This window comes from Canis lupus, chromosome 7 (genome assembly GCF_003254725.2).
Source record: "Canis lupus dingo isolate Sandy chromosome 7, ASM325472v2, whole genome shotgun sequence".
Classification (NCBI taxonomy): Eukaryota; Metazoa; Chordata; class Mammalia; order Carnivora; family Canidae; genus Canis; species Canis lupus.
Genome location: NC_064249.1, coordinates 46,284,938 through 46,310,011, shown reverse-complemented (window position 1 = coordinate 46,310,011; position 25,074 = coordinate 46,284,938). Strand labels below are relative to the sequence as shown.

At 35.2% G+C, this 25,074-nt stretch overlaps 1 long non-coding RNA gene across 1 annotated transcript in view; it reads left to right on the top strand.

The window, feature by feature from the left end:
• The first annotated feature begins 7,560 nt into the window (after positions 1-7,560).
• LOC112647809 (uncharacterized) overlaps positions 7,561-25,074 on the top strand; it is a 35,316-nt gene continuing 17,802 nt past the window's right edge. The window contains exons 1-3 of the long non-coding RNA XR_007412057.1: positions 7,561-7,948; positions 20,027-20,373; positions 20,541-20,636. This is a non-coding gene — a long non-coding RNA (uncharacterized LOC112647809). The remainder of the gene's footprint in view (positions 7,949-20,026; positions 20,374-20,540; positions 20,637-25,074) is intronic.

Genomic DNA, 25,074 nt, shown 5'->3' with positions numbered 1-25,074 from the left:
CCCATCAAGATGGCCTTGCTGCAGCATGCCCCTACCAACTCAGCTCCTGTAAAAGCCATCAGGCACACACAGGCTACACAGAGCATACTACTACAAAAAAACATCCTTCAAGACTCATAAAGGTAGCTATTCCACCCAATAGTGGAGACAAACACAGAAATTTAGATAAAATGAGGAGACAGAGAAATAAATTCCAAATGTAAGGGCAAGGTAACAACCCCAGGAAAATAAAACAAAGCAAAACAACAAGCAACAATAACCCAATGAAATAGAGGTAAGTAATTTACCTGATAAAGAGTTCAAAGTAATGGTCATAAGATGCTCACCAAACTCAGTAAAAGAAAAAAGGAACACAGAATTTCAACAAGAGCTAGAAAATATAAGAAAGAACAAATCAAAGCTGAAGAATACAATAAATGAAATGAAAAAATTCATTAGAGGGAATCAACAGCAGAATATGTGATATTGAAGAATGGATCAACTATCTGGAAGATGGAATAGTGAAAATCACTGAATCAGAAGAGCAAAAAAAATATATATATAAATATATATTAAAATATGAGTGTATTTAAAGGGCACCCATTAAGCATACCATCATTTGCAGTAAAAGGTTCCCAGAAGGAAAAGAAAAAGAGAATGTGGACAATAACTTACTTAAATAAATAATGGCTGAAAACTTACCTAACCTGAAGAAGTAAACAGACATTGAGGTCCAGATGCACAGTAAGTCTCAAACAAGTCCAAAAGACCACACCAAGACATATTGTAAATAAAATAGAAGTTAAAGATAAAAAGAATTTCAACATAACAAGGCAAATCCCAAAAGACTATCTGCTGACTTCAGGCCAGAAGAGAATGGTAGGATATACTTGAAGGGCAGAAATTGAAAAAAAGAAAAGTATATATATATAGATAAAGCAAGAATTATCTACCTGCCAAAGTTATCATTCAGAAATGAAGGAAAGATAAAGATTTTCCCAGATAAGCAAAAACTTAAGGAGTTCATAACAACTAAATTGACCTTATAAGATATGTTGAAGAATCTTCTTTAGGTAGAAAATAAAATATCATAACTAGAAATAAGAAAACAAATTAATGGAAAAAATCTCATGCTGAAGGCAAATATATATTAAAGGTATAGTTCACCACTTAAGAAGCTGGTATAAAGGTTAAGTGGAAAAAATAATAAATCAACTGAAACTAAAATAAGTAGTAAAGGAATACGCAAAATGAAAAGATATAAACTATAACATCAAAAACATAAGACATGGAGGGTGGGGAATGTAGTACTTTTAGAATGCATTAGAACTTAAGCAATTCTCACCTTAAAATAGAATGATATATATCACAATAATATATATGTCAATAAATTTGAGAAGACAAAAAAAGATTTAAAAATAATTAAAAAATAAATTTGAGAAGACAAATCATATCAAGTATTATTTCTAACCACAATGATATGAAACTAGATCAATTACAAGAAGAAAATTGGAAACAGGGACACCTGGGTGACTCAGTGGTTGAGCATCTGCCTTCAACTCAGGGTGTGATCCCGGAGCCTGGGATCAAGTCCCACATCAGGCTCCTGGGAAGCCTGCTTCTCCCTCTGCCTATGTCTGCCTCTCTCTCTCTGTGTCTCTCATGAATAAATAAATAAAATATCAAAAAAAGAAAGCAAATTGGAAACACATATAAACACATAGGGAGTAAGCATCATGCTACTAAACAATTGGTCAATGAGGAAATAAATACCTTAAGACAAATGGAAAGAAAAAAACAATATTCCCAAATCAAACAGGACATACCAAACGCAGTTCTAAGAGGCAAGTTGTTCTTAGTAATACAAGCCTACCTCAGGAACAGGAAAAAATTAAAATAAGCCATCTAACTTCACACCTAAAGGAACTAGAAAAAGAAGAACAAACGAAACGAAGTACAGAGTTAGTAAAAGAAAGTAAAATAATAAAAGAGTAGAAATAAATGAAATAGAGGCTAAAAAACAATAGATAAGATCAATGAGACTAAAATATGGTTCTTTCAAAAGGTAATCAAAAGCCATAAATCTTAGCCAGACTTAGCAAGAAAAAAAGAGAAAGAGCCCCCAAACAAAATCAGAAATGAAAGAGGAAAGCCACAACTGATACCACAGAAATAAAAATAATCTTAACAGACTACTATAAAAAATTATATGGCAACAAGATAAATTCTTGGAAACTAACATTTTTCTAAAACTGAATCAGGATGAAGTAGAAAATGTGACTGATTACTAGTGATGAAATTAAATCAATAATAGAAAAACTCCCTACAAAAGTCCAGGACCATATAGCTTCACTTTCAAAGAATTAATGCCTATCTTTCTCAAACCTTTCCAAAATATTGAGGTGGAGGGAAAGCTTCAAATTCACTTTATGAGGCCAGCATTATCCTGATACCATAATCAGTCAAGGACACTGACACACATGAAATTTACCAGTCAATATCCTTGATGAATGTAAATGCAAAAATTCTCAAGAAAATATTAGCAAAATTAACACAACAACACATTAAAAGTATCATATATCACAATTAAATGGGATTTATTCTGGGGCTGCAAGGATGGTTCAATATCCACAAGTCAATCAATGCGATATATACACCACATTAACAAAAAGAATAAAAATCATATGATCATCTCAATAGATGTAAAGCATTTGACAAAATTCATCCATTTATATTAAAAACTCTCAACAAAGTGTGTATATAAAGAATGTGCCTCAACATATATGACATATATGTTGACCATATATGACAAAGCCACAGATAACATTGTACTTAATGATGAAAAGATGAAAGCTTTTACCCTCAGATCAGGAACATGACAAAGATGCTCATTCTCACTACTTTTATGTAACATTGTATTAGAAATTCTAGCCAGAGCAATTAGTAAAAAAAATAAAATAAAAAAGTCATCCAAATTGGGAAGAAATAGAACTGTCACTATTTGCAGATGACATGATACTACATATAGAAAACCCCAAAAACTCCACCAAAAAACTATTAGAATAAATGAATTCAATAAAGCTGCAGGATACAAAATTAGCATACAGAAATTGGTTGTGTTTCTATATACTAATAACTAGGTATCACAAAGAGAAATTAAGAAAACAATCCCATTTACAATTGCACCAAACACCATAATATACCTACAAATAAATTTAACACGAGATTGAAGACCTGTACCCTGAAAACTATAAAACATTAATGAAAGAAACTGAAGACAAAAATAAATGAAAAGAGAAACCATGCTCATGGATTAGAAGAAATAATATTGTTAATGTGTCCATAGTACCAAAAGAATCTACAGATTCAATGCAATCACCATCAAAATACTAATGGCATTTTCATGGAAGTAGAATAAATAATCCTGAAATTTATATGAAACCACAGAGACCCTAAAGAGCCATAGCAATCTTGAGAAAGGGAACAAAGATGGAGGTATCGCATTTACTGATTTCAAACTATATTACAAAACCATAATAATCCCAAACAGTACAATACTGGCCAAAAGAATATATATAGAGATCAGTGGAATATAATAAAGAGTTCAAAAATAACACTATGTATGGCAAATCAATCAATTCAACAAAGGAGGCAAGAATATTCAATCAGGAAGTCTCTTTAATACATAGTGCTGGGAAAACTGGGTAGCTACATGCAAAAGCATAAAACTGCCCCACTATATTATAGTGGATACAAAAATACATTTGAAATGGAGTGAAGACTGGAAATGTATAAACTGAAAACATGTAACGCCTGGAAGAAAACATAGGCAGTAAAATCTTTGACATCAGTCCTAACAATATTTTTTGGGACCAGTTTCTTAGTTGCAAGGGCAACAAAAGTCAAAACAAACAAATGGGATTATGTCAAATTAAAAAGTTTTGGTGGTGCCTGGTTTAGTCAGTAGAGCATGAAACTCTCAATTTTAGGGTTGTAAGTTTAAGCCCCATGTTGGGTATAGAGATTATTTAAAAATAAAATCTTAAAAAATAAAAATAAAATAAATAAAAAGCTTTTGCATGGCAAAGGAAACCATGTACAAAATGAAAAGGCAATCTACTGAATGGGAGAAGATATTTTCAAATAATCACCTGATAAGGGGTTACATAATGAATTTACACAACTGAAATTTTTAAAAATGATTAAAAATAAAAATGAGCATTGAATAGATGTTTCTTAAACAAGATAGACAATAGCTAACTCTGACATTAAAAGATGTTCAACATTACAATCAACAGGGAAATGCAAATCAAAACCACAGTGAGATGTCACCTCATGGACTATTCTCAAAAAGACAAAAAATAACAAGTGTTGATAAAGAGAAGAGGGAATCCTCATATACATTTGGTGATAATGTAAATTGGTTCAACCACCATGAAAAACAGTATGGAGTTTCCTCAAAATATTAAAAATAGAGCTACCATATGATCTATCAATTTTACTTCTAGGTATTTATCTGAACAACAACTCAAAGAGATATATGAACTTCTGTGTTCGTTGCATCATTATTTACAGCAGCCAAGTATGGAAGCAATCTAATGTGTATCAACAGATGAATGGATGAAAGATGTGGTGCATATATACCATAAAATATTATTAAGCTATAAAAAATTAAATCTTGCTATTTGTGACAACATGGATGGACCTATAGGGTATTATGCTAAGTGAAATAAATTAGACAGAGAAAGACCAACACCATATGATTTCCCTTATGTATAGGAATCTGAAATACAAATCAAATGGACAAACAAAAAATAGTAACAGACTCATAAATAAGAGAACTTGTGGTTATCAGAAGGAAGAATTATGGGAGTATGGGTGAAATAGGTGAAAGGAATTAAGAAACTTCCAGTTATAAAATAAATAAGTCATGGAAAAACAAATAGATTATGGAAATGAAAAGTATAGCAAAGGAAAGATAGTCAATAATACTGTAATAATTTTGTTTGGTGACAGATGGTAACTAGACTTATCATGGTGAGCATTCCATCATATATATAAATATTGAATCACTATGATGTACAACCGAAAATAATAGGATATTATATGTCAATTATACTTCAATTAAAAAACATAAATGTGGACAATATTTTGATAATGATAATGACACTAAAAAAGCACTCGGTGGATGCCAAGCTCTCCTTAGTGTTGTATATACCAAGAACCTTTTTTTTTTTTTTTTTTTTTGCAAGTATACGAGGGTTTATTAGCAATCTCGAGCTTGGGTCCTAGTGTACCGGACACAGTGGAGCAGGGACTCAGATCCCGAGGGGGGCTCCAGCTGGGTTTTATGGGCTGGTCTAGGGGACCTCCAGAAGGGGTGGAGGAATTTATCGTTCTGTTTACATTCTGATACGGGGCTTTTAAGGGCATTAAGCTGTTTTTTTCTTGTAACTGAAGTAAGGTAAGGTTCAGCTCTTATTCACAGGGGCCTGAGATGGCTGTACAACATTGAACTTAAGGTGGAATGGCCTTAATTTTCTCGGCCTCCACATTTCCCCCTCTCAGAGGAATCTAAGGAAGGACCCAATCATGGGTCCAGGTTGGTCTCAGAGTGAGCCAGGGGGAATGACTAGACCAGAATTTGAACCAACCTTGTTGCTGTCCTCATTCCCGTTTACATACCAGGGAAGAAGCAACATTCCACATTTAAGGCAGCACATAACCTCCTTGTTGTAAGAAGACTAAGTCTAAGCCCCTTCTTATACCAAGAATCTTATTAGTTTGAAAGTATTATTACTCTTATTTACAGATTAATAAAAAATGAGGTTCATAGAGATAAAATAACTTCTCAATATATGAAAATGATGACAGGGAATTTCAGATTGAAAGGAAAAACATGAGCAAAAACCAAGAAGAGGAAATAGGCCATTTATTAAATGAAATTAGTGTCCTAGTGTGACTCATGCTTAAACAGAATACAGTTGTGGGAGATAAGTCTGGACAGAAAGGTTACAGAGAGACTTGAACTCCAGATTTGGCAATAGAGTATAACTGAAGATATCAGTGAAATGAAGTGATGAAAAAAACCTCCACTTTAAGAAGTTTGATGTGGCAAGAGAATATAGAATGCATTAGAATGTAGGAGGAGAGCTATAGAGAGCTTAGAGGTTGTTGAAAACAAAACTGGTGTTCAAGAAATAATGTTTCCCAGTTACCCTTGAAAACTCTCATAGCAGAATATTCACTTCAACATAACTTGATTTCGTAGGTGGGGCTCCTACAAGTGTAGAAGCTCTGTGTTTCTGAAGTTTTGGAAATGCTGGTGATGCAAAGCTAAGGAAGGGAGAGAGGTGAGAACAAGCTTGAGTTCAGGTAGCTCTCTCACAGGTTAAAAAAAAAAAAAAAAACCTTCTCAGCATAAAAAGGGAGAAGCCCATCTCTATTTTCTGCCAAGACTCTCTCTTTTTATACTGGGTATGAACTTGAATATTGAGGGAGAGAATACAATGAATACTACCTTCAACCTTTACTCTTACTTCTGAGTCCAATCTAGCCGATACTAATGAAAGTCAGCACTTCTTTTCATCTGGAGTTTTGCAATAAGGAGCTTCTAATAGCTCTCTATTAACTATCATGAGGAAGGAAGGATAACACTTAGAAGAGTATAGGTTTAGGTGGAGAAATGAGATAAATTATGAGTGATGAATGTATAAGAAGAGGATGAGAGGATAATGGTATCAAAGGCATGATTCAGAAACTAGAGATGCAGACCTTCAAAGACAAGCCTCTAACTCCATTTTACTAAAGTTTAAGTCTTCTTATAGAGTCCTACATGAATAAAAATAAAAAGCAACCAGGAAATTCACACAAAGTTCACAACACTTGACTATTTGCCTGTTGTTGTCTAAGCTATGAACACACTGAAATTTGATGAGATGCTACATAATAATAACCAAGAACCAATGAGGCTGAATGTCTTTTTTCAGTTAGCCATGTAGCAAGTTGAGCACATTACACTTCTTGGTCTGAGTATAGGTTTCTTTCCATTGCTCCAACACAGTCATATAGAAGAGAAACACTCAAGGGGATGATGTCTAAACTAAAATTTTCTTGTACTCTCCAATTATTTTACCCCATTTTCTCTTACCCATAATAGTTATAAAACTATGGTGCAGGACAAGGACCGATTTCCTGAAGCCACAGCCAGGAGCTTTCCTTTAGCAGTTTGGTTTTCTTTCTTGTATTGCATTCCATATCTAAAAGGTATACATTATACATAAATGTTAAATGGAATAATTTAACTGTTAGGCTCATGAAGGTGTCTAGTTAGGAAAAAAAATAAAAGGATTATGGATATATTAAAGATAGGTACTGTGTAAAGATAAGTAAACCTAGAGCCAGGCACCTTGAGATAAAAATCCAGTAATTGTGTGTTCATATGTAAGACATTATATCTTCCTAGCCTTAATTTTTTCATCTGTAAAATAAGAGAGATTAAACAAAAAACCAGTGAGCCCTTTAAACATGGAACATTCCATGAGTCAAAACCTCTTAAAGAAATGACCAGTAAACTGAAGCTCCAAAGACAGATGGCCAGGCTGGCAATGTCCAGAAAGTGACAACTCCTTGGTTACCCAATTACACCTTTGAAGAAAAATACGAAGTACCCAAATGCTTCCAATTATAATATTCACTGTGCCGGGGAAAGACAAAGTCAAATGTGTTAAAGGCCTAATGAGGTGTGTGGAAGCAACCTCCCTCTGCAGTTTATGGCTTTTTCACACTTAGTTCTCACTGCTCAGTCAGCAGGCACGAAGGGAGAGGTGAAGAAAATGAGTAGTTGTTTTCTGGCCCATGATGATGACAGAAATAGAATCATATCAATGCTTTGATATTTCACACAAACCTGATGGAAGATTCTTAAATATTGTTTTGATTTTGGCAGAAACATCCTAAAAGATTTCAGGTATGTTGGAAATAGAGTCTGATCCACTTTGTAGAAGAGTTAACTATTTTGTGAAGTTCAGGGATATCTAAATTAAGCCAGTATGGAATTGTCACCATTGCTTTCACCAGGCTGGGATCATACACATCATAATGTGACTGGACCAAGGTAGGACATTGAAAATTGCCCTGGTATATCTGCTATGGAAGGTCTACTTTGGTTCTGCCACTCATATGGTTAAAATGCTCACTTGTAAAAATACACAAATTAATCCCTGTTTATAAAACTCAGTAGGATTATGATACTCAATTCTGATGAAATAGTACATACTATAAATTCAGTTACTATGTAAGATCATTATGTTATTCTCAAATGCATTTTTCAGAATAATTTTTTTTTAATTCTGAGATTATGGAATTCTTAAGCTGGAAAAAAAAATTTGAATATCTGTATATGTCTCCAGAATGACATTGGTAATTTTTTTTCTTAAAACTTTCTCTACAGACACCAAGGAAGATAATCTTCCTTAGTAGCTTGATCCTTCATTTCAACTTATTTCCCTTTATAGTTACTTGAACTTATTCCTTCTGCAACTTCACTCCCCTTCGTTCTTCCTTTAATGCAGTATTTTAATTTACTTAAGTAGATGTTTAATAATTGTGTTATAGATCTAAAAGATAAAATTAAGTATATATTTTAATTGACAGATCTTTTTGGTAGATTTTACTGTTTTGTAAAAAATTCTAATGGAATATTTTAATTATCATTTTGTATATTTCGATTTGCAAGTCAAATATGATCTCCAAATGATCACTGGTATCTTAGCCACATGGTTTGAAAAGTCAATCTATAAAAGAGAGTTTATCATACTCTTCAATTATATTTCAAAAAATTATTAAAATACCTAAATATAGTAGAAAATGATTTTTATACAAGGGAAATACACATAGGTTCAGATTTAAAATTACCACAATGCAATTAAAACCCTTTCTCATTTAATTTTTAGACATTTATGATCACTAATCTAACTTCAGTTTTATCCTCAGAATCTAAATAGCCCAGGAATTCTGGAGTTTTTAAAGATTTTATTAATTTATTCATGAGAGATACAGAGAAGAGGCAGAGACACAGGCAGAGGGAGAAGCAGTCTCCCCACAGGGAGCCCGATGTGGGACTAGATCCCAGGATCACGCCCTGAGCTGAAGGCAGATGCTCAACCACTGAGCCACCCAGATTCCCAGCCCAGGCGTTTATAATATGAGGTGTAAAGTTGTTATACACACACACACACACACACACATACACATTTATTAGTACACCCACAGTGACAGCACTTTCATAATTTGCCAATTATTTGTGACTGTGAGCTTTCAAAGACAGTATTATTCAATAATACAGGCAGAAAATAAAATACTATTTCAAATTATTTCAGCTTCCTTAGAACTCTGCAGGGGCAGTATCAAATCATCAATATAGAACATATCACCTCATGCTATTTATTCAAAGAATATTATTGTTATTACAATGTTAGTTGCCTTGGACTAGATGAGATTATGTGAATCAACTATCAACCTTAATCCATGTTCTTTAAAATATCTTTATTTTCCACTGTAGTGTTCAAACCTCTTTATTTTATTAAGTGGTGACAGACTTCCACAGTGAATCAAGAAGCCATTAAGTCTTCAAGTCATCTGATGTTATAAGAAACTTAATTTAATTATTCACACTTTCACTCTGAGGCCAAAACCATCCTGTGACTAAGTTATAAAAGAATCAAAATTTGCTCTCTTTTTTCTCTACTCACCTCCTTTCCTGCTATACCATGATACTCTATTCCAACACATCACTCAAAGAGGTCATTGCAAACTGGACTGAAATCGAAATGCCAGATACAACCTTTTTGCATTCCTGGGAAAACACACTCTAAGGTACATCACTGAGTTTATGAGATGTTGCAGGACAGGAATCAGTCTGGAAATTTCTCCTAAAGCTCAGAGAAAGAATTCCTGGAGGGATGACTTTCAATTAGTAAAAAACAAAATGCAGAAACAGATAATCTGATGGTTTTTGGTTTTTTGTTTTTTTGTTTTTTTGTTTTGTTTTGTTTTGTTTTCATTTGAGGCCAAGAGGTTTTATTCCCTCATCAATCCTACTTGTTATCAGGTAACTGTCTGTGTGGTATTGTTGAAAAGGCCTCAGGAGACCCCACATAAAAAGTAACCCTCCCCCAACTTTTATGAACTAAAAATTCCCTTGTGAGAGTTTTATCAGTTAGGTATTTAAATGAAAAATCTGCCAGGGGAGAAAAGAAACTATGTTGTTATTAATATGACCATCATGAAATAATGGGCCTTATGATGCCTTATAACTTGGAAATTGGACAATTGTGTTATTAGACCTTAATAGAAACAAAAATATCTGAGAAGTTTTTTGATTGTGGAATAGAATGGCTCTAGGTTCCCCCAATACACAGTATGAACAAGGTTGAAATATGAAAACAAAAGAGTCAATATCCAAAACAGCTCTGTCAACTTTACAATTACCCAAGGCCAGCCCTTCCCCAAAGCACTGAAGAGCTCATGTACCAGAAATTCTAGAAATGCAGCCATAGCATATTAGGAAAAAATAAGAAGAAATTTAGCCTCAAGTTTTGGTGTTTATTACAAAAAAAAGATTTGCTTAAAGACAACTACAATGTCAAACCTGAGATTTAAAAAAAAAAAAGTGTTAGGGAATAAAGGCTTAAATAGTTACCATGGTCAGTTTGGAGATGGCAGATTTTATACCAAATGAATAAGGGAACCATAAGGACAAACCAGAAATTTAAAAATGCTTCAAGCTTATTCCTGCAGAATAAGGTGTTGCTCCTTACCCTTATCACCAGGGTTGTTTCTGACCTCAATTTAATTTAGCAGTGAGGATGATTCTCCTGATCCCTGAAGAATTACCCTGAACTCTACCAGACCTCATTGTCTTCCCTTAAATCAGCTTTATTTCCACTGGCACATTAGACATCCATCAACTATGAATTTGAGCTAGTCCCTGCCTCTTTAGAGATGGAATTCTGACCTCTCCCCTATCCCCATCTCATCCCTGACCAACCAATTGAGAACAGGGCAATTAAATGACATTTACACCCTTTAAAAAAATAACAATAATTCTGAGGACTTCCAGTTTGTTTCTCTCTCTCTCCTCTAAATATCCATTACTTTATATTTATTTTCTGGAATCTAGCAGTGGGGTCACTTATTAAGTATGGCAAGGTGACTACTGTGTAATCTGCCTTAGTGACTATTACAGAATTCTTCTGCAGTAATTTTTAAAAGTCTGGACAAATAAGATGAAGAGAAATGCCCAGAGCGGGTGGGTGCTTAACAGTGACTTATTACTCTAGTGATGCAGAGTCTATGGGCACCTCAATGGACAGGGTGATTTCATCTCTGAGCGAGATTACTATGAAATTCCTATCAATCTGTCATGAATAATTGATCATCACACTGCTAAAAAAAAACACAGATGTGATAAACAATGCTACAAATGTGACAAAGAGAGAGCTTACAGCTTATTATTTCACTGCCTATTATTTCACCATTTGTGAAGATGCCATTGGCACAGTCAACCCAATCACTGCATGCGTGTGTAAACTGCATGACAAATAAAAGATTATAATTGATTTAACCCTATGTAATGGCCCCTTTGGGTTTTGTGGAAAAGTGTGTTTGTAAGAGAATGCACAGACCAGTGATGGCTCTTGTTGAAACCGTGCAGTTTCTTTATTAGTTCTTCTTCCCTTCCATCTCAGTTGATGTACTGTATGACTCAATAGCCTATTTGTCTGCACAAGCTCAAGGCCCAAACTGCAGGGATTCCACCCTGCCAGCATCCTCCTCTCAGCCCCCTAATAAGGCTGCTTACTCAAAACTTACCCTTCTTTCTTTCTGTCTGTCAAAACATTAAACTCTCTCCCTGTCCTATTGTGATAGTTCTAAAGAGGAAATTAATCTGACTAAAATAAAATTAAATATAGCATCATAAACTCCAGTACATTTCTACTGACTTAGGTAATTAAAATTTTTTTTCTACAAAATGAACATGAAATGTGACAAAAAGCTTGCCAAGTTTCATTAATATACCTAATCTGCCATTCCTGATGTCTCTTGAAAATTATGCCATCCATCAGAAGAAACCAGGAGTCCTGGGAACCTGAAGATCTAGATAAGAATCTTTAAAGAATATATAATCCCAGGTAGGGGTTTCATTTATTTATCCAGAGAAATGTAAAAAATAGATAAAATATAAAAAAGGATGAAAATATAATACTAAATGATGTTTTCCCTAGTGTTCTGTGCAAAGGGTGGAGATTTTCTTAAAAGATTGAAGGAGAAACCATGAAAAGTCTTCTCAGATTTTTTAATATGTGACTCAACAGGGTCAGGGTCTTCCCACAGAGTGGGAAGAAATTTTTTTCTGGATAAAAGTCTAAAAATTAATGTTAAGAAAAAATAGCATGTACAGCAGAGAAAAAAAAAACAAATGAAATAAAGTAAGGAGGGGGAAGAAGCAAAGAGGAGGAGAAAAAAAAGAGGAGCATTCCTAGTAGTTAAGGCATACTCCAATTAAAAATGAGCTATAGGGACCTCCAAATCCCAGTTATGAGAAGTGGGTCCATTTTCTAGGATTGACATGTTATAGCTTCCATGGTATTCAGTCTCATTGTGGTATCTACAACATGCCAACCATTGTTTTAGGTACTGCATCTGTAGCAATAAAGAATAAGACAGAAATCTTAGTTCTCAGATGGTATGTATTCTAGTGGGAGAGAAAAATAACTAAGATAAAGAAGATATTTACCAGTCATTAAACAAATAAATAAGCAAGTAGCAAGTCCTAGATGGAAAGTCCAGTACCCACTGATGCTGCAATGTATTATCTAAAATGTTCAGTTCCCAACCAAACATTAGAAAATATGCAAAAAAAAAAAAAAAGTGGAATGTATAGCCCATCCAATGCAAAAAGGAAGCAATAGAAACTGTGAGAGTGATCAGATGTTTGATTCAATGGGAGGAAAAAAAAAATCCACAAACTTCAAAGTAGCCATTATAAATATAATTAAAAAACCTAAAGAAAACCACAGTTTTAGGGATCCCTGGGTGGCGCAGCGGTTTGGCGCCTCCCTTTGGCCCAGGGCGCGATCCTGGAGACCCGGGATCGAATCCCACATCGGGCTCCCGGTGCATGGAGCCTGCTTCTCCCTCTGCCTGTGTCTCTGCCTCTCTCTCTCTGTGACTATCATGAATAAATAAATAAAATCTTAAAAAAAAAAAAAAAAAGAAAACCACAGTTTTAAAAAAATGAAGATATGAAAACAATGTCATAGCAAATTCAGAATATCAGTAAAGAGACAGAAACTGTAAGAACCAAGTGGCAATTCTAGAAGTGAAAAGCATATAAACTAAATGAAAATTTCACTAGAGGGTCATAACAACACATCTGAACCAGCATAAAAAAGAATAAGCAAACTTGAAGATAGACTAGTTAATCCAAATAATGGAGAGGAAAAGAGTAAAGAAAAATGAAACATCTCAGAGAAATGTTGAACATCTAGAAACACAACAAAATACACATATCGGGAGTATTAGAAGGAGGAAGAGAGAAGAGGCAAAATAAGCATTCAATGAAATAATAGTTAAAAATTCTCAAATCAAATTTTAAGGTAAACACCTTATCTGGTAAGCTCAATAAATTCCAAGTAGGATAAAATACCAAGTAGGACATACAGAAACAGACCCATCATCACAAAATTCCTGAAAGCCAAAGGCAAGGAGAAAATCTTGAAAGCAGTAAGATAAAAAGGACTTATCATTCACAAGGGAGCTCCAGTAGGATTAGCAGCTGACATCTTGTTCAAAAACAAAAAATACCAGGGGTACCTAGGTGGCTCAATTGGTTGAATGTTGACTCTTGGTTTCAGCTCAGGTCATGATCTCAGGGTTGTAAGATTGAGCTGGGTAATGGACTCCATGCTTAGTGAGGGAGTCTGCTTGAGATTCTGTTCCTCACCCTCTGCCCTTCCCCCTTCTCACTCTCACTCTTTCTAAAATAAAAAAATAAAACTTTTGGGAAAAAAAAAACAACACTAGAAGGCAGTGGGATAAGATATTCAAAGTGCTACACACCACCACCACAAACTACAACAAAAACCTATATCCACCAAAACTATCTTTCAAATATGAAGGTGAAAGAAAGACATTTATAGATAAAAAGACAGATTTGTTCTGAGTTGACTTACCTTACAAAGTATATCCTATGTGCAACTGAGAATATATCAGATATATTCTACATGCAACTGAGAAATATATGTGCATGTGTATATGTATATATACATACATATATTCTGATTAGATTATATCTATATGAGGAGAAATAGATTTATAATAAGAAATTGGCTCCCATTGTTGTGGAGGCTGACAAGTCCCAAGATCTGAAGAGTGAGTCAGCAAGCTGGAGAGTCAGCAAAGCTAATGGTTTTGTTCCAGTCTAAGTGAGCATTTGGCATAGTTCCAGTTCCAAGGCTAGACCCTAGAAGGAGTTCATGTTTCAGTTTAGGTTTATGGCAAGAAAGCAAAAAACAATGTTCAAGTTCAAAGTCTGTCAGGCAGGAAGAATTCTTTCTTACTCAGTGAAGGGTCAGCCTAAGTTCTGTTCAGACTTTCAAATGATTGAATGGAGCCCACTCAACTCATTAGAAAAGACAGTACATTTTACTCAGTTTGCCAACTTAAATGTCATTCAATAACACCTTCACAGAAATACTCAAAATAAAATTGACCAAATAGCTGGGCATCCCATAAGCCCAGGAAAACTGACACATAAGATGAACCATCATGACATATACCAAATAAAATAATTTGATTAGTAATCTCAAAACTACCTACTAAGAAAAGTTCAGGTTCAAATTGCTTTGCTGGTGAATTGTAACATATAAATAATTAATACCAGTTCTACATAAATTCTTCCAAAAAGTAGAAAGAACACTTCCCAAATCATTCTGAGGCTAGTAATACCCTAATACCAAAATAAGACCACTTATCATAGGAGTCCATTTATATGAAATGTCCAGAATAGAAAAATAGAGACAGAAAGTAGATTAGTGATTGCTTTGAATGAGAAGGCAGGGTAGATAATAGTTATAGGGTACAGAGTTTATTTTTGTAGCGATGTTCTAAACTGGATGTTCTAAAATTGATGTGATGATGGCTGTACATATTTGTAAACATAATAAGAAACACTGAATTATACATTTTAAATAGGTGAACTGTGTGGTATGAATTATTATTCAATAAAGCTGCTAAAAAGAGAGAGAAAAGAGATGCTGGGTTGATGCCCTTGTTAGAAACATGAAAGGATACCCATAGCAATGGGAAGAAGGCAGAGACCAGGGATGTGCATATGTGATGGCAGGAGTTTGTGAATCAGATCCCCAGAAGCTTCCTGCATATGCTGCTGATGCTCAGGGCTGCTTATGTAGAGCTTCTTTTTCTCCAAGGTAAGTTTTGCACATGCCCTCTCCAAGGCCTCCCAATATCTGATATCAGAACTTTGGTACTATACACCCTACATGTCAAAAAGAAACTCTTGGCTCAGCCTCAGGACCTAAGTATTTATTTTTTAAAGAATTTGTTTATTTATTGAGAGACACACACACACACACAGATAATGAGAGAGAGAGAGAGAGAGAGAGAGAGAGAGAGGCAGAGACACCGGCAGAGGGAGAAGCAGGCTCCATGCAGGAAGCCCAATGCGGTACTCAATCCCAGGACTCCAGGATCATGCCCTGGGCAAAGGCAGGTACTAAAACACTGAGCCACTCAAGGATCGCCTAGGACCTAAGTATATTAATATCATCTCAGGAGGCCTCCCTGCTAAAAGAAGTCATTCAGAAAGGGATGAAGTACCATGTGCTCTCTTCCAGCATAATATGCTCCCCTCTATAAACATTGAGAACTATTCAGAACATGCCTGCATTATAACCTAATCTACTACTTACCTGGAGAAATATATCTATTGTCTCCATCTCTCTGTTTTCTCAAATGAAAAAAAAAATGATAGGGTTCATTTCATGATTTTCTGTGAAGATTCAATTAAATGGTACATATAAACACTTAAAAAGTGCATGGCCCATTGAAAGTGCAGAAAGAAAACATTTGCTATTATTACTCTAATAACAGTAGTTAACAAGTGATGAATAATCCATTGCTATCTGGTGGTGCAGGGGAAATCTCTGAATGTGAAATACAATTTAACTATGGTATGATTTAATCATGTGTCTTAAGGCCAAGAGTTTGGCCCTGTGCTGTTCAATAATTTTATACTGTTATGTAAAGCATTAAAATGATCCTGGATTGAATATGCAGATGCTACATAATGAGGATACGTACTTACATGTTACATGATACCTTCAAGGTTCAACTGTTTCTCAATAGCATAGCTGACATAAACCATAATGGTTTAAATTTAGGACAATTAGATGATATTTTTAAAGGGCAACCACATGATGGAAACTTGGCAACAGCATATAATAACAGAAAAGCAACAAATCTGCTGGCAGGTGTATGGATATGAATTCTCTCTTTATTGGTTACAAGCTGTGAAATATGGGCAATTTAATTTGCCTAGTCTCTTCACCTGTAAAGTAGATATAACCAAAAGGAAATTACCTACCTCGGCCTCTGGAGGTTGCTTACACAGGATGGTGTTTCCCTTTTTCTCACAGAAAATAATAATATTAATAATAATTAGTAGTATAGGTGTACCTGTCATGAATATATTTAGCTGTAAGAAACAGAAAACCCCACTAATGTGTCTGAACCATGGAAGGCATAAGTATATTTGTTTCACTGAAATCCCAAGGATCAGACCTCCCAAGGATGCTTTTGTGTCTTAATCATACCTTTAAATAGAAGGAGATCTTCTATTTTCCCAGCTCCCAGCCTAGCATGTAGTTTTCATCCACTGGACTATAGGATATATGCAGCACCTCCAGCATCACATCCCCATCCCAGGCAGGAAGAAGGGGAAGGACAAAGGGAGGATCATGGCAGTCAAGCCTTTCCATTTTAAAGAGTATGCCCAAGAACCCAATGACTTTGCCTTATAATACCCTGAGAAAAACTTGACAGGCTACTGCTAGCCATAAGGCAGCTAGGGCACAGCAGGAGCTGAAAGAGAGCTGTTGAATCAGCCAACCAAAAAATGGTGTTTCAATATTAGTTTTAAGTATCTCACATACATTAATTCATTTAGTCCTTACACCGAGGAAACAGGCACAGAGTGATTATGTCACTTGTCAAAGGCCACCCTCAGGACAACAGCTGGTAGGTATAGTGCCTAGTTTAAATTCAAAAAGTACCCCCTCATCTAATTTCTAAAAGGCACACTTTCCTCTTTGTTGACCCAGTCTTATATCAAGGTTTATGTCTCAGTGATTAGACTTCAGGCACATTTCTAGTCCCATTTGCATCCTTGGCTTGGGAGATTTTGTGCGAACACAATCTTTATAACTGTAAAGGGGAGCCTGGTTCACACGGGGGCCAGTGGAGCCAAAAGTTACTCAACAGTCTGGACACCAGCACCACCTTCCTCACCAACATATTTCAGCTGCATTCTAAGTTTATAAATGAAGAAAGCAGTGGAGCATGCTTCCTGGCAATGTCATCTGGCCCAAGAAGCAGGAAAAAATGTTTCAGAACTTCTGTCTATATCCTCATATTGTTATCAATATATAATGATGGTATAATGGCCATAATTTTTAGTACAGGAGGCAAATTCTGGAAGTAAGTCAAATTCTGAGCAACAGTTGAGACTGGGACTATATAATATATATTAAAATGCAAAGCAACCATTAGTATTTTTGTGAACATGAGGAATACTTGATAAATATAACTGTATATATTTAAATTATACAAACATGATGATTTGATACACATATACATTATAGAATGACTACCAAGATCGAGCTAATGAACACAGCTATTATCCCACTTAGTTCAAATAGGTAACTGTGAGGAGAGAATGCTTAATTTTCCCCCAACAACTTTCAAGTATACAATACTGTATATATTATTAACTCTAGTCACCATGCTGTACATTAGAGCCTCAAGTTATTCCTTTTATAACTGAAAATGTGTGCCCTTTGACCTACATCTTCCCATTTCCCTCTTTCCCTAACCCCTGGCAGTGACCATTCTACTCTGTTTCTGCAAAATCAGGTTTTGGGGGATTTTTCGTATTTTGTTTAGAGTATACATAAATGATACCATATAGTACTTGGCATTCTCTTTCTTATTTCTGTCACTATTAATGCCTTCAAGATTCATCCCCATTGTCTCACATGGCAGGGTTTCCATCTTTTTTATTGCTAAACAATATTCCATTATATCTGTCCACATATTTCACATGTTCTTTATCCATTCATCCATTGAAGGACACTTACATCATTTACATATCTTGGCTATTGTGAATAATGCTGTAACAAACATGAGTGTGAAGATCTTTCTTGTGGATATTGATTTAAATTCCTTTGTATATATACCCTAGAGTGGGATTACTGGATCATATGGTAGTTCAATTTTTAATTTTTTGAGGAACTGCTCTGAGGAACCACTCTCCATAATGGCTGCTCCGTGTTATATTCTCAACGGTCTCCACATCCACATTCTTGCCAAACACCTGTTACTCTTGTATTTTTGACAACAACCATCCTGATAGGTGTGAGGTGATGTCTCATTGTGGTCTTGATTTGCATTTCCCTGATGATTAGTGATATTGAAAACCTTCTAATATACCTATTGACCATTTGCATGTCTTCTTTGGAAAAATGTCTTTCAGGTCCTTTGTCCATTTTTAATGAGGTTAGGTGGAGCTTGTTTGTTGTTTGTTTGTTTTGGCTATTGAGTTTTATGAGTTCTTTATGTATTTTGGATCAGATTATCAGATGTATGTTTCGCAAATATTTTCTCCCATTTTGTAGGTCATCTTTTCGACATACTGTTTTCTTTTCTGTGAAGAAGCTCTTTGGTTTAATGTAGCTCCATTTATTTATTGTAGAATAGAGAGCTCAGATATAAACCTATGCATATATGGTCAACTAACTTTTTCAAGTGTGCCAGGAACACGCAATGGGGAAAAGACAGTCTCATCAGTAAATAGTGTTGGGAAACTTGGATATCCACATGCAAAAGAATGAAACTGGACCCCCAGCTTACACCTCTCACAAAAACTAACTTGAAATGGATCAAAGATTAAATATAAGACCTAAAACCATAAAAGTCCTAGAAGAAAACATAGCCAAAAGATCCTTGACATTAGTCTTGGCACAATTTCTTGGATGAGACATCAAAAGAATAGGCAACAAAAACTAACCAAACAAAAAATCCACACTACTCTCTTGGAAGCTACAAGGGGAAACTTCAAGGGAAGTAGGTGCCAAGCCTTCGAAGGTTTGCATGAATACGTATCAGAGCTCTGTTCAAGAGTGTGGCTTATTATCAGAAAGACAATTGAAGAAACAGGTCTGAATTCCATATCTTAGCCAATGTGGAAGGGAAGGAAAATCACAGGACAAAGCTGTGGTGGGGGAAGGGAGAGTGATTTTTTTCAGTAGAGCCAATACCCAGAGCCAGAAAGGAAAAGAAAATCATAAACTTTCCCCTGACTTGCAACCAATTTTGGGCAAGGTAGAACCACCTGTAGAACCTGAAGTGGAGGGGATCAGTCAATTATGTAAGTATATAAATGCGTTTCAAATGAAGGGAGACATGGCTGACACCTGGCTGACCTAGATATAACAATAATGCCTATTTTTAAGATTACCTTAAGCATCAACCAGTAAATAAACTAACGTGCTTTATAAACAGTAAGCTGCCATATAGGTGTTAAATGCTACTGCTGCTTTCATTGTTCTCTTTATTGTTATTATTTTGTAAGCATTTAGCTCAGAGCCTTGCATATTATAAGTTCTTGCATATTATAAATGCAATTATTGACTGGCTGTCTGGGTGTTTTTTGAAAAAGAAAAACTGACCTATCTATTTTCTCTAGCCTCCTTCCCCCCAAACTCTAGCCCCGAGAGGAGAAACAAAAACCGACAGTACAGGCAATTCCCAAGAGATGAAACTTGCTGAAGGGACAGGCAGTAGACCACACAAAAGGAAGACTGTTGAGCTGCTTGAAGGGGCTTACTCGGTCTGTTTACAACAAGAGCACGCATCCTGATTGTAATAAGTGAGCTTGGAGGGCTAGACAGGCTCTTTAATCTCAGAAATGACACTGTGAACTCCAGTTCACCTGCTCGATTTATTTACATTGCTTTTGCCCGCTAACAAATCCAACTCTCCATCAGATTAATCAACATTTATCAGCCAGCGGCGGGAGCATCATTTCATAACGTAAGTAAAATAGAGAGGGAGTGAAATGGAATAGAGAGAGAATAAAACTCCCATTACTCTGTGGCTATTTTATTCTCTATGTATTTTATTCACATAATGAATGATGTACTTCTGGCTTTAACAGCATAGCAACCCTGGGTTCTGTTTGTTTAATGTTTTCCCGCCAGGGACTGTGCAATTCAATAGCATATGCACAGCGGGATAAAGGAAGAGGATGGTCAAGTCTGAGCTTTGAGGTTTAAGACTGCTTAAAGAAACCAAAGGTAGGTTAACACCAAGTTATCCAGAGTCTGGCATTGTTAGTTCAAATAAATTGCCACCAATCAACAAAGTAATTTGTCTCTTTGGTGTTTCATTGACCTTTATTGCAAATAAAGCATTCATTTATTCAGGCATTTAAATAATCCAGTACCAACTGTGAATTGGAAAGTGTTCTGAGTGCTAAAGATGTAGCAGTGAACAGAACAAAGTTCCTGTGCCTGTGGAGTTTACACCAAGGGGGATTATAAACAATAGCAAATAAATATATAATGAAATTTCATGTAGCTATAAGTGTTACAAGAAAAATAAAGTAGGCTATGGGAACAGAAACAAAGAGGGCTACTTTGGATAGGATAGCCTAAAGACTGCTCTGGGGTCATATTGCAGCAGAAATCTGAATAAAGTGAAAGAACCAGGCATCTGAGTATCTGAGTGAAGTGCTTTCCAGATGGAAGAAAAACCCAGGAACACTGAGGAACTGGGAGTCCTGTGTTGCTGGAGAAGAGTGAACAAGGTTAAGAATGATAAAAGAACCTGTCAGAGATGTAGCACTGGGCTATATCATTTAAACTTATGCAACAGTAGGAATTTGAAAGTGATAAGAATTAGGTGGAATTTTTTTTAAAAATCATGTTATGATTTTGCCTTGACCGTACCACACAAGGACAGAAATCTGATTAGTAATTCTGTATTTTGCAAATGAAGCATTGATACTGCCCAGGTTACCAATATTTTAGTAATGTTGTTGATGATGATCCTATAATAGGGCATATGGTAATTGATCAGCTGAGCAATAATAACTGAGCTAGTAACAAAGAACCTTTTACTTGAAATATAACATGCAAAGAGAGAAATGTGCAATTCACATATGAATGGCTAAATGAATTATCACAAAGTGAAAATACTGCCAGATCAAGAAACATTATTGACATCCAGGTCTCGCGTCCTGGTCTTTTCTAATCACACATTTCCCATCTCACCAGAGTAAAGAAATCTCCTATTTTCTAATAGCACATACCACTTTAGCCTGTTTTCAGAATTCTATATAAATGTGAGATTCATCTTTTTTTTACACACATTATCTGTTCATTTTAATAGCTGTCTAGGGGGACGGCAGGGTAGCTCAGCAGTTAAGCATCTGCCTTCAGCTAAGAGCGTGTTCCTGGAGTCCCTGGATCGAGTCCCACATTGGGCTCCCTGCATGGAGCCTGCTTTTCTCTCTGCCTATGTCTCTGCCTCTCTCTCTGTGTATCTCTCATGAATAAATAAAGTCTTTAAAAGAATTGCTGTCTAAGAATCAACTGTAAATATACCAGATTTTTTTATCCCTATAAAACAGGGATGAGGGGCACCTGGGTGGCTTAGTGGTTGGAGCGTCTGCCTTTGGCTCAGGTCGTGATCCTGGGGTCCTGGGATTGAATCCCACATTGGGCTCCCTGCAGGGAGCCTGCTTCTCCCTCTGCCTTTGTCTCTGTCTCTCTCTCTGTGTCTCTCATGAATAAATAAATAAAAATTTTAAAGAAAAAAAAACAGGGATGTTTCCAGTTTGATGCTATTAAGCATTGTGCTACTATGAATATTCTTGTACTTGTCTATTGCTGCACATTTTCTGTTGGGTATATATGAAGAGGTGATTACCTGGTCATAGTGTATATATACTCAGATTTAGTAAAAAAATCTGAGTCAATGTTTGTTCAAAGTGAATGTACCAGTTTACCCTCCCACCAGCTGTTTTAACAAGGCTTGTAGTGATGCCTCATTGTAGCTTTAATTTGCATTTCTCTGTTGACCAATGAGCACTGAGTTACATGTTTATTAATCATTTAGATACCCTCTCTTGTGAAATAGCTGATTCTCCTGCTTATTATTTTTCGGAATTGTATTTCTCTTAATGATGGGGAGTTCTTTCTATATTTTGTATATATGCATATGTGTTGCTGAATAACTTTTCTTGCTTTTCTGACTTTAAGTTTGTATTTATTTAAGTAATCTCTGCACCCAACGTGGGGCTTGAACTCCAACCCCAAGATCAAGAGTGCCAAGCTCCTCTGATTGAGCCAGCCAGGCACCTCATCTTTTTAAGTTTCTTAAAATTGTCTATGATCAGAAATTCCCAATTTTAATCTAGTTGACTCTAGCAGTCTCTTCACTTATAATTAGAGTCGGCTGTGGTTTGAGAAATCTTTACCTATCCCAAGTTCATGAAGATATTCTCACCTATTATAAAAGGTTTGTTTAACTTTCACCTTGAGATATATAACCCTTAGATTTATTTCCTGTTAGCATGCAGTAATTTCAAGTCTTTTTTTCCTGCAGATATTTAGTTAAACCAATGCAATTTATGAGGAGGAAAGCCTTTCCAACTCTTTTGTAGTGCCATTTTTGTTGTAGGAGTTATTTTCAAGTCTATTTATTTATGGGCTGTTTCTGGCTTTTTATTCTGTCTACTACATTAATTACTATTCTTACAGTAACTCTAGTCTTAAATATTGAAGGTTTATAATAAGTTTTAATATGTGGTATTTTTTTCTTCTTCAACATTGTCTTAACTCTCCTTGTCTTCTTGTTCATATGATTTTTAATAGCTTTTATATTTAAAGCAGTTTTAGATTCATAGTAAAATTAAGAGAAAGGTACAGAAATTTTCCATTTATCTCCTGCCCCTACATATTATGCTTGGCCTCCCTCAGTATCAAAATTCCACATGAGAGTGGTCCATTGGAGAGTGGTCCAAGTTATCAAGTTCAATGCACCTACATTGGCACATCACTGCTACCTAAGATTTATAGTTTATATTAGAGTTCAATCTTGATATTGTGACAGATATATAATGACATGTATCCACTATTATACTATTATACAGAGTAGTTTCACTGTCCTAAAAATCCTTTCTGTTCTAACCACCCACTCTCTTTTCCCAGACTTCTGGAAACCACTGATCTTTTTACTATAGTTAACAGTTTTGTCTTTTCTAGAGTGTCATATATTTGGAATTACAGTGTTTAGCCTTAGAGATTGGTGTCTTTCACTTAGTAATATGTATTTAAAGTTCCTCCATCTTTTCATGGCTTACAGTTCGATCTACAGTCCATTCCAAGGTGTGTGTGTGAGTGAAGGAGACAAGGTCTGTTTCTATGTGTCTAGATTCACTTTTTTTGCATGTAGATATTAAATTGCTCTAGCACCATTTGCTGAGAGGACTATCTCTGTTTTTTTCTCTTTTTTCAATAATCAGTTAATTATATTTATGTAACCTATTTCTGGACTTCCTATTCTGTTCCATTAATCTGTTCTCTATTTTTTTTATCAATATCATACTCTCATACTTATTGTAATTTTATAATAAGTCATAAAGCATCAGTCCTATGACTTTATTCTCCTTCATCATTGTGTTAGCTATTCTGGGTCTGCCTCTGTGAACCTTAGAATCAATTTATTGATATCCACAAAATAACTCACTGGAATTTTATTGGAATTTCACTGAATCCATAGATCAGGTTGGGACCAACTAACATCTTATCACTATTGAATCTTTCTATCCATGGACATGGAATATTTCTCCATTTATTTAGTTCTTTGATTTCTTTCACCACAGTTTTATAGTTTTCCTCACATATATCTTGTGCACATTTGTTAGATTTATATCTAACAATATAACTTTTTGAGTGCTAATGTAAATGGTACTGTGTTTTAATTTCAAATTCTACTTGTTTAGTTCTGGTATATAGGAAAGTGACTTTCCTGTATTAAACTTATATCCTGAAAATCTGCTGTAATTACTAATTATTTACAGGAATTTTGGGTTGATTCTTTCAGGTTTTCCAAATAGACAATCATGTCATTTACAAACAAAGACAGCTTTTATTTCTTCCTTCTAAATCAGTATAACTTTTATTTCCATTTTCTGTCTTATTACATTAGGTAGGACTTTCAGTATCTCATTGAAAAACAGTAGTGAGAGGAAACACCTTTGTCTTATTCCTGATTTTGGTAGGAAAAAATATAGTTTCTCACCATTAAGTATGACATTAACTACAACTTTTTGTAGATGTTCTTCATCAAGTTCAGGAAGGCTCCTCTATTCCTAGTTTGTTGAGAGTTTCTATCATGAATGGATGTTGATATTGTGAAATGTTTTGTATGCATCCATTGATATGATTATGTGATTTTTTCTTTAGCCTGTTGATGTGATGGAATAGATTGAACCTGCCTCTTATACTTGGAATAAATCCTACTTGGTCAGGTGTATAATTCTCTTTATACATTGTTAGATTGATTTGCTAATATTTTCTTGAGAATTTTTGTATCTATGTTCATGAGAGATATTGGTCTGTAATTTCCTTGTAATGTCATCGTCTGGTTTTGTTACTAAGATGATACTGGCCCCATGGAATGATTTAAGAAGTATTCTCTCTACTTCTATATTATCTTTGATTTTCT